Source organism: Arvicanthis niloticus, chromosome 16, assembly GCF_011762505.2.
Source record: "Arvicanthis niloticus isolate mArvNil1 chromosome 16, mArvNil1.pat.X, whole genome shotgun sequence".
In the NCBI taxonomy this organism is placed as follows: domain Eukaryota; kingdom Metazoa; phylum Chordata; class Mammalia; order Rodentia; family Muridae; genus Arvicanthis; species Arvicanthis niloticus.
Genome location: NC_047673.1, coordinates 61973737 through 61984701, shown reverse-complemented (window position 1 = coordinate 61984701; position 10965 = coordinate 61973737).

Sequence of the window (10965 nt, the reverse complement as noted above, 5' to 3'; positions counted from 1 at the left end):
GGCTTAGCCAATTAAGCATTCCTTCCCAAACCCTCCTCCCTTTACCCTCCTCTCTCCCTCCCTATTTAACTCAGGTCCACCCTGGGGTCCAGGGGATGGGGGTACATCCACATCCTCTTTCCGCCATGACAACAAATCTTTTAAAACCATGGACTTCCTCATATCTTTGGGACCCACAGTGGAGAACCGTGGAGAAGGTCTTCAACTATCAAGCTGAGCCGTAGTCTAATCTCCCGTGGAGGATCTCTCTGCATTCCTGACACAGAGGCTGCCAATTCAAGCAAGCTAGCTGAGCCAGTAGCTCAGCCAAGCAAGTGCGGTAATCAAGAGACTCTACCCCGTGGGGCACCGATGGAGCTTCTCCCTCTTGTCCCTCTTGGCTGCGGACCAGTCCAGCCCGTCTGCCCACTCCGTCTCAGTTCTTCCGCAGCAACCAGCAGCGTCTGGGAGCCCAAGGACAGAGACCACCAGTCTCCCAGTCAGCCACTTCGGCCCAGAGACCCCCACTCAGGAGCTCTGCCCCGCAGGACTTAAGGCTGAGACCTCTCCACGCCCAGGCGGAGCTCAGCAGCTTTGCAGAGCCCAGAGTCCGCCCGGTGCCTGGTGAAGTAAATTCAGTCAAATTCCTGCACTTTTGCTTCCCTGAGCTGCGGCAGACACACAGGATCCACAACTCCGCCGAACAGGACCCATGCCCACTCATGGGCACTACAGCCCCGCAGGTGGGTTGCCCCATCCCTCAACTGGGGGCTGTGCCTATCTACTGGAGGTAGTCTTTACAGGTTCTAGCTCCCCTTTGTTGGGTATTTAGGCTAAAGTCATCCTCATTGGGTCCTGGAAGCCTCTCTTCCCTGGCATCTGGGACTTTCTAGTGGCTACTCCCAGTTCCTCATCACCTACTGCTACATGTTTCTATTCAATTTCCTGACCCTCTGTACTTCTCTCCTGTCTCTCCCACTACCTGATCCTGGTCCCCAATTTTTCCCTCCTCCTCCTCTCTCCATCCCAGGTCCCTCCCTCCCTCTGTTTCCTTATTTTGTTCCCCCTTCTAAGTAGAATTGACGCATAAATACTTTGGTTTTTCTTCTTTTTAAGCTCCATATGGTTTGTGGGTTGTATCATAGGTATTCTGAGCTTTGGGCTAACATTCACTTATCAGTGGGTACATACCATGTCTGTTCTTTTGTGTCTGGGTTACCTCATTCAAGATGATACTTTCTAGATTCATTCATTTGCCTGCGAATTTCATGAAGTCATTGTTTTTAATAGCTGAGTAACACTCCATTGTGTAAATGTACCACATTTTCTGTATCCATTCCTCTGTTGAGGGACATCTGGCAATCTACAGATTCAATGCAATTCCCATCAAAATTCCAATTCAATTCTTCACAGAGATTGAAAGATCAATTCTTAAATTTATCTGGAATAACAAAAAACCCAGGATAACATAAACTGTTCTCAACAATTGACAGCACCAGTGCTGCCACCGTACCGAGCTCAGGCATAGGCCTGGGGGATTAAAAGAAGACACAGACTTGGGTCATTTGTTATGAGAGAATGCCAAAGCTTTTACTGAGCAGGTTCAATATATACACCAAGCCAGGGAAGGAAAAACACAAACAGAAACTCAACTGGGGGGCAATGAGCTGTCAAGTATAAATTCACTTCCTGGGGCACCATGCCTACATCAGGATGTTTTGATCTTAGAAAAACCACAGAATGTTACTTAGTAGACAGCAGCACACAAAAAGTCTCAGCCAGGGCATGGCAGCCCTTTGGGGTCCTACAAACAATAAAAGAACTTCTAGGGGAATCACCATCCCTGACCTCAAGCTGTACTACAGAGCAAGAGTGATAAAAACTGCATGGTATTGGTACAGAGACAGCCAGGTAGATTAATAGAACAGAATTGAAGACCTAAAAATGAACCCACACACCTATGGTCACTTGATTTTTGACAAAGAAGACAAAACCATCCAGTGGAAAAAAGAAAGCATCTTCAACAAATGGTGCTGGTTCAACTGGCAGTCAACATATAAAAGAATGCAAATTGATCCATTCTTATCTCCTTGTACAAAGCTCAAGTCCAAGTGGATCGAGGGCCTCCACATAAAACCAGATACACTGAATCTAATAGAAGAAAACTAGGGAAGATCCTCGAACACATGGGCACAGGGGAAATGTTCCTGAAGAGAACACCAATGGCTCATGCTCTAAGATCAGCAATAGACAAATAGAACCTCATAATACTGAAAAGCTTCTGTAAGGCAAAGGACACTGTCAATAGGACAAAATGGCAACCAACAGATTGGGAAAAGATCTTTACCAATCCTACATCCAGTAGAGGGCTAATATCCAATATATACAAAGAACTCAAGAAGTTAGACCCAGACAACCAAATAACACTATTAAAAATGGGGTACAGAGCTAAACAGAGGATTATCAACAGGGGAATATCTAATGGCTGAGAAGCATTTAAAGAATGTTCAACATCCTTAGTCATCAGGGAAATGCAAATCAAATGGACCTTGAGATTCCACCTCACACTAATCAGAATGGCTAAGATCAGAAACACAGGTGACAGCAGATGCTGGTGAGGATGTGGAGAAAGAGAAACACTTCTCCATTGCTGGTGTGATTGTAAGCTGGTAAAAAAAAAAATGAAAGAAAGAAGGAAAGAAAGAAAGAAAAGAAAAGAAAAGAAAAGAAAAGAAAAGAAAAGAAAAGAAACTTTGGAAATCAATCTGGTGGTTCCCTCAGAAAATTGGAAATAGTTCTACCTGAAGACCCAGCTATACCACTAATGGGCACACCCAAAAAATGCTCCAATATATAACAAGGATACATGCTCCACTATGTTTATAGCAGCCTTATTTATAATTGTCAGAAGCTGGAAACAACCCAGATACTCCTGGGTTCTTAACCCCCACCCAGAATATAGACTAGAAGCACAGAACTGTCTTGTAATTATGCCTTTTTTCCCAGCAGGGGGCTCTGCGGCATACCCTGGGCTTCTGTATATTGAGTGACAGGTTTCTAGGCTGTGCAGTTTGGGTTTCTCTCCATCCTTTCCCTCCATTTGAGCTACATGCTCTCTCTTCTTCCCCAGGCACATGCAACCCATCCCCTTCTTCCAGTTTCCATTTTCTCATTGTTTATTAGAACCAGGAACATTTTGGGAGGCAGCAAAAGCAGCTACCAAAATGAGCAAACTGGGCTGGACAAACCCAGAGTCTATGGAAGACGGCTCTGCTACCTACCCTGTAGCTTAGTCACCAGCAGGAGCAGCTGGTCAGTTGCAACCAAAGTGTCCTCTGGCTGGACTTCTACTGCCGGGAGACTCTCCACTGCTTCTTTCCAAGGATATCTTCTGTAAGATAAATTCTGGAGGAAACCCTCTTTTACTACTTCTACAGTCCCCCTTCTCAGTGTCTTCACTGGTGCAGGTGGCCTGTCAGCAACCCAGAAAAGCAAGGCATCCCTGAGTGTGAGATTTTGAGGAAGATGCAGGGCATCCCAGAGTGCAGGGCTTTAAGGAAGTCCGACCCTGACTGGGCAGCAAGCTTTGTTTACTAATGCTGTTATATGTGAGCTCACCCTAAGGTTAAGGTAGTTAGTATTCTGTCTAAACTCCACCTCCACAGTTACCTGGCTATTGCCAGGTAGTCCTGGCTATAAAAGGGGCTTCTTGCCCTCTCTTGATCTCTTGATCCTTTGATCTCTTGCTTCTCCCTGTCCCCTTGCCCCTTCTCCCTTCCCTTTCCCCTCTCTCCACATGGTCATGGCCGGCCTCTACTTCTCTACTTTTCTTCTTCTTCTTCTCCTTCTCCTTCTCCTTCTCCTTCTCCTTCTCCTTCTCCTTCTCCTTCTCCTTCTCCTTCTCCTTCTCCTTCTCCTTCTCCTTCTCCTTCTCCTTCTCCTTCTCCTTCTCCTCCCCCCCCCCCCCCCCCTCCCCCTCCCCCCTCCCCCTCCCCCTCCCCCTCCCTCTCCCTCTCCCTCTCCCTCTCCCTCTCCCTCTCCCTCTCCCTCTCCCTCCCCCTCTCCCTCCCCCTCTCCCTCCCCCTCCCTCTCTTTCTCTCTGCCTTTCTCTCCCCTGCAGAAGTTAAAACGTCAGTGTTCAGTGTTTGTGTTCTAAGGTGTTATGAAAGTCAGTGAGGGAATACAGAACAAAATACTTTAGAGCATCATTTCAGTGCAATGGGACCCAGATAATTCTAAGGTTCTGATAGCTGTGTTGTTAAAAGCAAAGAGAGACAGATGTGTTAGTAACTACTCCGAATACTTCAGAGGCTGAGGCAGAAGAATTACAAATTTGAGGTCAGCCTGAGCTACAAAGTTAGAATTTGTCTAAAAAAATGTTTGTGGATTTAATTCAGGTTGTAGACTACTTCCCAGTATGTGTGAAATCCTGGCTGTAATCCATGGCATTGCAAAAACTGAATATAAAGGAAGAAGTCTATAATAACTGTAACTCCAGAACCAGAGAGAGAGAGGAGAGAGAGAGAGAGAGAGATCAAGGAGTTTGAGTACATCCTTGGCTACATAGAGAGTTTGATACCAGCCTGGGCTAACGAGAGATCCTATCCAAAGAAGTTAAAAAGGGGAAGTGATGCAGCAAAACAATTACTTTTTATAATACATTTTATTTAATCTAATAGATCCAAAATATCAGTAGTTCATATGAATTTTGTATAAAAAAATTATTAACATTTTAAAAGTCAGCATGTAATATACACTTATGCCATATCTCAATTCAGATGTTAAATTTTTATTAAAAGTTATTTTCTCCAGGCAGTGGTGGCTCACGCCTTTAATCCCAGCACTTGGGAGACAAAGGCAGGTGGATTTCTGAGTTCGAGGCCAGCCTAGTCTACAAAGTGAGTTCCAGGACAGCCAGAACTACACAGAGAAACCCTGTCTCGAAAAACCAAAATAAATAAATAAATAAATAAATAAATAAATAAATAAGTCATTTTCTCATTCAGATTCCATAAAATATACAGTTCAAAATTAAATGTATATATCCAAGTTTTTTTTCAAGCTAACTCCAGTGTTTCAAGAAGGAACTGAACTGCCTGCCATTTGCCACTCAAATTTAATAAAAATAAGCACTTAGCTTCTAAGCCATGCCAGCTAAGTGTCAAAAGCTGTGGTCTACTGGACGGTACAGAATTCAAGGTTTGTAGAGTAGAGTTATGGGAAGTGTGTGGAAAAGGGATGCCAACTATAGAAGAACGTGGGCTGAGTGTCCGGATCTAATCGCTAGCCTGGAGCTCTGTCCATCCATCCTTAGGCTAGCCTCAAACTCACAGATATTCATCTGTCTCTGCCAAGTGCTGGGAGTAAAGGTGTATGCCACCATGTCTGGCTCTGGTGGTTCCCAATAGATGTTAGCCACTACTCTAGAGTTGTGAGCATTTTTGCACAATTAATTTCCACAGCAATCCTATACAAGGAAGTGTTTACCATTTTCCCTGTTTTTATAAAGATACTGACAGAAGTTTAGGGGACTTACTGAGGTCACAGAGCAAAAGCAGTATTTGTACCTTAAGCCTGGCTCTCTGTTCCTTCCCAGCAGAATACAGGAGAAAGGTAAAGTCTATCTGGGATGCAGTGTCGCTGGGGCAGGCTGTCTGGATGATAGCTCTAGAGCCTGGCTTTGTAGGAATCTGAACCCTTTCTTCCTTGAGCTTATAACTTCTGTCTCACTTATAGAAGAAGGCAGTAATGCAGTGGTCAAGCCCGCTTTGAGCCTGATGGATCTCATCCAAATCTCATGTTAAAACTCTGAGTCTGGGTAAGCCATAAATGTCTCTGTGGAGTCTGTGTCTCCTGTATACTCCAGTAACCTCTTGTGTAGGAGGCTTGCTGGAAATGGCTATAGAATGAGTGAATGAAAGTATGTATTTTAGGTTGTCACAGGATTTTGAGAGCCAATTAGGATGGCCGCTGTGTTCTGTCAGTCACTTGCTCTGATTTCTCTGTTAGTATTTGCATTAATATCTTCATTGTTCTCTTCAAGGCCCTGAGAGAAAGAAGAAGCATTGGCTTCTGCTCCTCCCAGTTTTGTTCTTGGGGATGCCCATTGGTGGTTGCTTCATTTTGAAGAAAAAGAAGCAGTGTAAATGTGCCAAATTCACTTTACCCACCCTTAGGAGCCTCTTTGTTTAGAACCCGGGAGGCTCCTCAACCTTCCCCTGAACCCGGGCTGTTTCTCTCTGTAGACCTAGTTTCTCCTCAGAGTGATGGAAAGGCTAGGTATTAGTTGAGGGTCTTGAGTTAGAAATAATTGTAGCCCAACTGAAATTAGCTCATATTTTGTAATTTTTATTATTCTATGTGTATGTGTGTTTTACCTGTGTGTACAGACATCATGTGTGCACTTGGTGCCTTTGAAGGTCAGAAGAGGGCATCAGAGTCCTCTGAAGAGGAGTTACAGATGGCTGAGAGAAAGGATATAGGTGCTGTGAACCGAACTCGGGTCATCTGGAAGGGCAGCCTGTCCTCTTTATCACTGAGCCAAATTTCCAACCCCAGCTTAGACTTTTGTAGAGTGTGGAGGAAGAACAGGGCATGATTCTTTATTTCCTGACCCAGTGGCCTTAATGGATAAATATCAACAGAGGCCCAGAAACCACCAGATCTCCCCATATCTTATCTGTGTGTTCTCTGTGGGCCAGCTTGACTCTCCTACTGTAATATAGGTGAGGGTCAAGGGAAGGGTGTACCTCAGCAAAACAACCTGCGGTTTTAGATATACACACACTAATCGCTCTCTAAAAGCTGGAGAAGGAGGCTGTTTCCCTCCAACTTCAATTTGAAAACTGTAAGAAGTATCTCTGATTACCCAGGTTGAAGTCATGTGGTTGCTGTTGGACCAGTCACGGCAGACAAGAAAATAAGTGTTCATAATTAGCATCTCCCTCTAGAATCTTAATATTGGAATGATAATGGAGAATTTTTCCCAAAAAGCAAGCGGGCTAAGTAACACATGGTCCTAGAAAAATCACTTCTAGAAGAGTTAGAGTTCTCACTTCCAGAGAGACGCCAAGAAGTCCCACAACATTCTTTGCAGATGAAGATGACCCTGGGCTCTGGAAACTGCTCCCCTTGGCCCTCTGCTTACCTTAGAGTCCCCTCCTTTTCTATGGTCTCCTCCCTGACTCTGTCTTCAGAAGCCTTTCCCCCTCTCCTTTGAGTCTCACAAACTGAAGACACCTCCCTATTCTCAGTCTTGGTGACTTCTTCTACTTGGTTTCTCAGGTTCATCTTTGGCCATCAAGTACAACCAAGCCGAGGTCCCAGATGAAATACCAGGTAATTTCATTGGCAATTCTAAATATGGGTTCCCTGTGCCAGATGTAAAGCCCAAAGCCCAGCTACTCAAAGCATAGTCAGCTGACCAGACATGTAGATTACTTAGCAGCTTGTTAATAATGCAGAATCTTGATCACTACCACTGGAGTACTGAATCCAAAGCTGCCTTCAGGGGCCCCACATGCCTGCTAAAGTTTGAAAATGCAGTGTGCTGAGAGAAAGTGGTTTGGGAACAAAAGCTCCAGGAAGATGGATCCCTTAGAGTTAACTGGAACTAGGAGGCGTGGTCTGTCTACTGGAGCCTCCTGGGTGCTTTGGATATTGACTGTTACCACTTGAATGTGACCTACCATGAGGACTGGGTCATTTTCTTAATTTTGTGAACAGAAAAACAAAGGCCAGGTGAAACAGTAAAGCTGTGGCAGGAACAAAATCAGACGCTAATTAAAATTAGGCTCAAGACTCCTATTACTCAAGAACAGCAGTTCTCAACCGACAGATCGCAACCCCCACAGGGGTCACATTTTAGATAGCCTGGATTTCAGATATTTATATTATGACTCATAACCGTAGCAGAATTACAGTTATGAGGTAGAAATGCAAGTATTTTAAGGTTGGGGGTCACCACAACATGAAGAATTGTATTAAAAAGTCACAGCTTTCAGAAAGTTGAGAACCAGTGCTCTAGAGCACCCTCAGAGTGTTTGCAATACAGGGTGTGTTCTTGAAACAAACTCTTATCCAACACTCAATAGCACAAAGCACATAAAAGCAGAACTGTCCCAGTGGGTGTTGGGGTGTGAGGCTGAGATGCTTGCTTTTACTTCCTCATGCCTATGCCATGGTCCCCCAAATTGCCACCTTGAACAATAGAGCTCTGGTGTGCTACAGAGCCCCTTCTGTCTCCTCAACCCACACCATGCTTCTAAAAGCTCTCTGTCACATCTCATGGAGGAGATCTACCAAGGAGACAGGGTCAGAGGAAGGACTGGGGCTGAAGTCATTATACAATGTCGACTTCCTGAGAGAAAAATGCAACCCCCCCAAAAAATGGGAATGGAAAAAATAAAACTATCAATGACTCCTTATGGCTTTGCTGTGTTTTAAAGTCAACACACCATAGCTGCCAGGTGTGTGGACTCAAGCCAGGCAATCCTGTTTAGACCCAACTTATCTTCCCTATCAATGATAATGTCTCGGTAACACAAGCTCTAACTTTCATTTTCCTTATCTGGAAAATGGGGATGCTTCATTTGCTGTGAGGAGCAAAGCAGAATGACTCCACAGTGGTCACTCGGTGACAGTAATTACTATTGTCCACTATTAGACCAACTCATACAAAGGCAGACAAAGCAAGAACACCGGAACCAAGCCACTGCATTCAAATCTTGGCTCTGCCATGTAGATGAGGACACACTTAACCTTTCTATGATCCAGCTTCTGCTTCATGATGTTATAACAGATTAAAGACACTTGGAGCATTGCCTGACACATCACAGATACTTAGTGAGTGGTAGGCATGTTTATTCTACACTTGGGTCAAATGAGCTACTTTATTTACTCCAAGGCAAGATTGGTACCCACTCAGTATGCAGTGTAAGTTCCCTGAGACAGGCACTTACACGCAGGCCATTACACTTGTTAAGTATTATGAATGGATCCCTTTCTCAAGAAAGTGGGTGCTGTGTTTTAACACTGCCTTAATTGTGCTGCTCCCCACACAAGATACACCCTGTCACTCATCAAAGCTTGCCTTTACTTTAAAGCCCACCTCAATTCTGCCACTTTCAAGGTCTTCTTTATTCTAACAAGAAGCATGCCCTCCCACCTCAGCACTTTCCTTACATCATCCATGTGATACCTATCGGAGACCACCTTATATTAATAAGTAATAAATATTCATGTATATGACTCCTCCCAAGCTAGACAGTGAACTCCAGGACCAGATATAATTTATCATTGTGTTTCCCCAGAATACCTTTCTGTGTTCTTGGCAAGGTCTATCCAGTGCGTTAGTTCTGTTCACTTAAGGTTGCTGGGAAGACCATAACACATTATATGTAGTGAACATGACTTGATTTCTGAGGGGCAAGCAGAATATGAAGTAGTCACTCCAGGTGTTTTGGTGGCTAAGTCTGAGGATGAAGAGGATATGGCATATACACAAGTGACCCTGAATGTTCAGGTGAGCATTTCTAACTAGCACATCTTCATCCTCCTACGTCTAGGACTCTCTGATGGCCTGGAGAAGTTCTTACAAACTGGAGGTCTGTCTGGGGCTAGCACAAGAACCATACAGACTGATGCTTAGTTCAGCCATGATTGCCAACCTTGAGATCGTTTGAAATGGAGGAACTCACTCTTGGGCCAGCATTATGGGGAGCAAGAGAGCCAGAGCACTGTCCCCAGCACAAAAGCAGTTCCCAACTTCTGAGACCAGAACACAGTGGGTATCCATCCTCTGGCCTCAACAGCTATATAGGAAAGGGAAAGATCTCATTCGGTGGGTAATGCTAATCTGATACACCTGTTACAGGGAGAGAACCCACTTCCTCAAAAGAAAGAAGGCTCAAATACAATCTACTGCTCTGTACAGAAGCCTAAAACAGTGAGAACAATTTTTTTCTCAAGACCCATCAAGTAAGAAGGTGTCCCCAGTGATTTTAATTGAAAGTCCTAGATTCCCATGGCTGAGGAACTCAAGTCTACTCAGTATTACAGATTTAATACATTTTATGGTCAACAGGGGTGTCTGATGCACACCTGTGTGACAGAAGACTGAACATTTAATAATCGATTTAATATCTGATGTTGATTATTCTCAACATCAACTATAAGCCTATAGGACTATTTTTTATATAAACATGTGCACACATATAAACAATATATCCTACTTGTATTTCACACAGATACACACAGACACAAACACACACACACACACACACAGAGAGAGAGAGAGAGAGAGAGAGAGAGAGAGAGAGAGAGAGAGAGTCTAAGACCTTGATCCACCAAAATGGTAATTTACAATTAAAAATTAGTCAACAATTTATTGCAAAGAAAATGTGCCATTAGTTACAATATGTTGGTGTCTTCTAGTTTTGAACAGGTCAGCTAATGGTAGAATTTACCATTAAATAACAATGGCTACAATAACTAACTTATATAAAGTCTCACAATTATTAAGGCTTTGACAAACATGTTCTCTACATCCTTGTAGCAATCTCTGGAAATGTGTTGTCTTCACACTCGAAAGCTGAAGAAGCTTTCTCAGAACAATTAATTCTGCCTCCTGTCAAGTTCATGGTCATTGAAAGTTCCAGTACTGCTAACCACAAGCACTTTGCCTTTTTATAAAGTTTCTATGCAAGTATATATCACATGCCGAGCGTATTTCTCCCAGTACCCACGACCTTACCTTTTCTCACCCCTTCCCTCCCTGTTGTAGAAATTTTTAAATCCTGACCCACGTTTCTACCCCACCTTTGACCATTTAGCTCCCAGATAAAAGACACACACACTCTCTGTAGTTACAACAAGCCCTAATTGGCACAAGAGCTGGGCATCTATTAGATAGATAGATGCTATTAGAATCTATCTATGCTATTAGAATCTACTTTCCTATAGATAACCCCAAGTTATCACTTACTG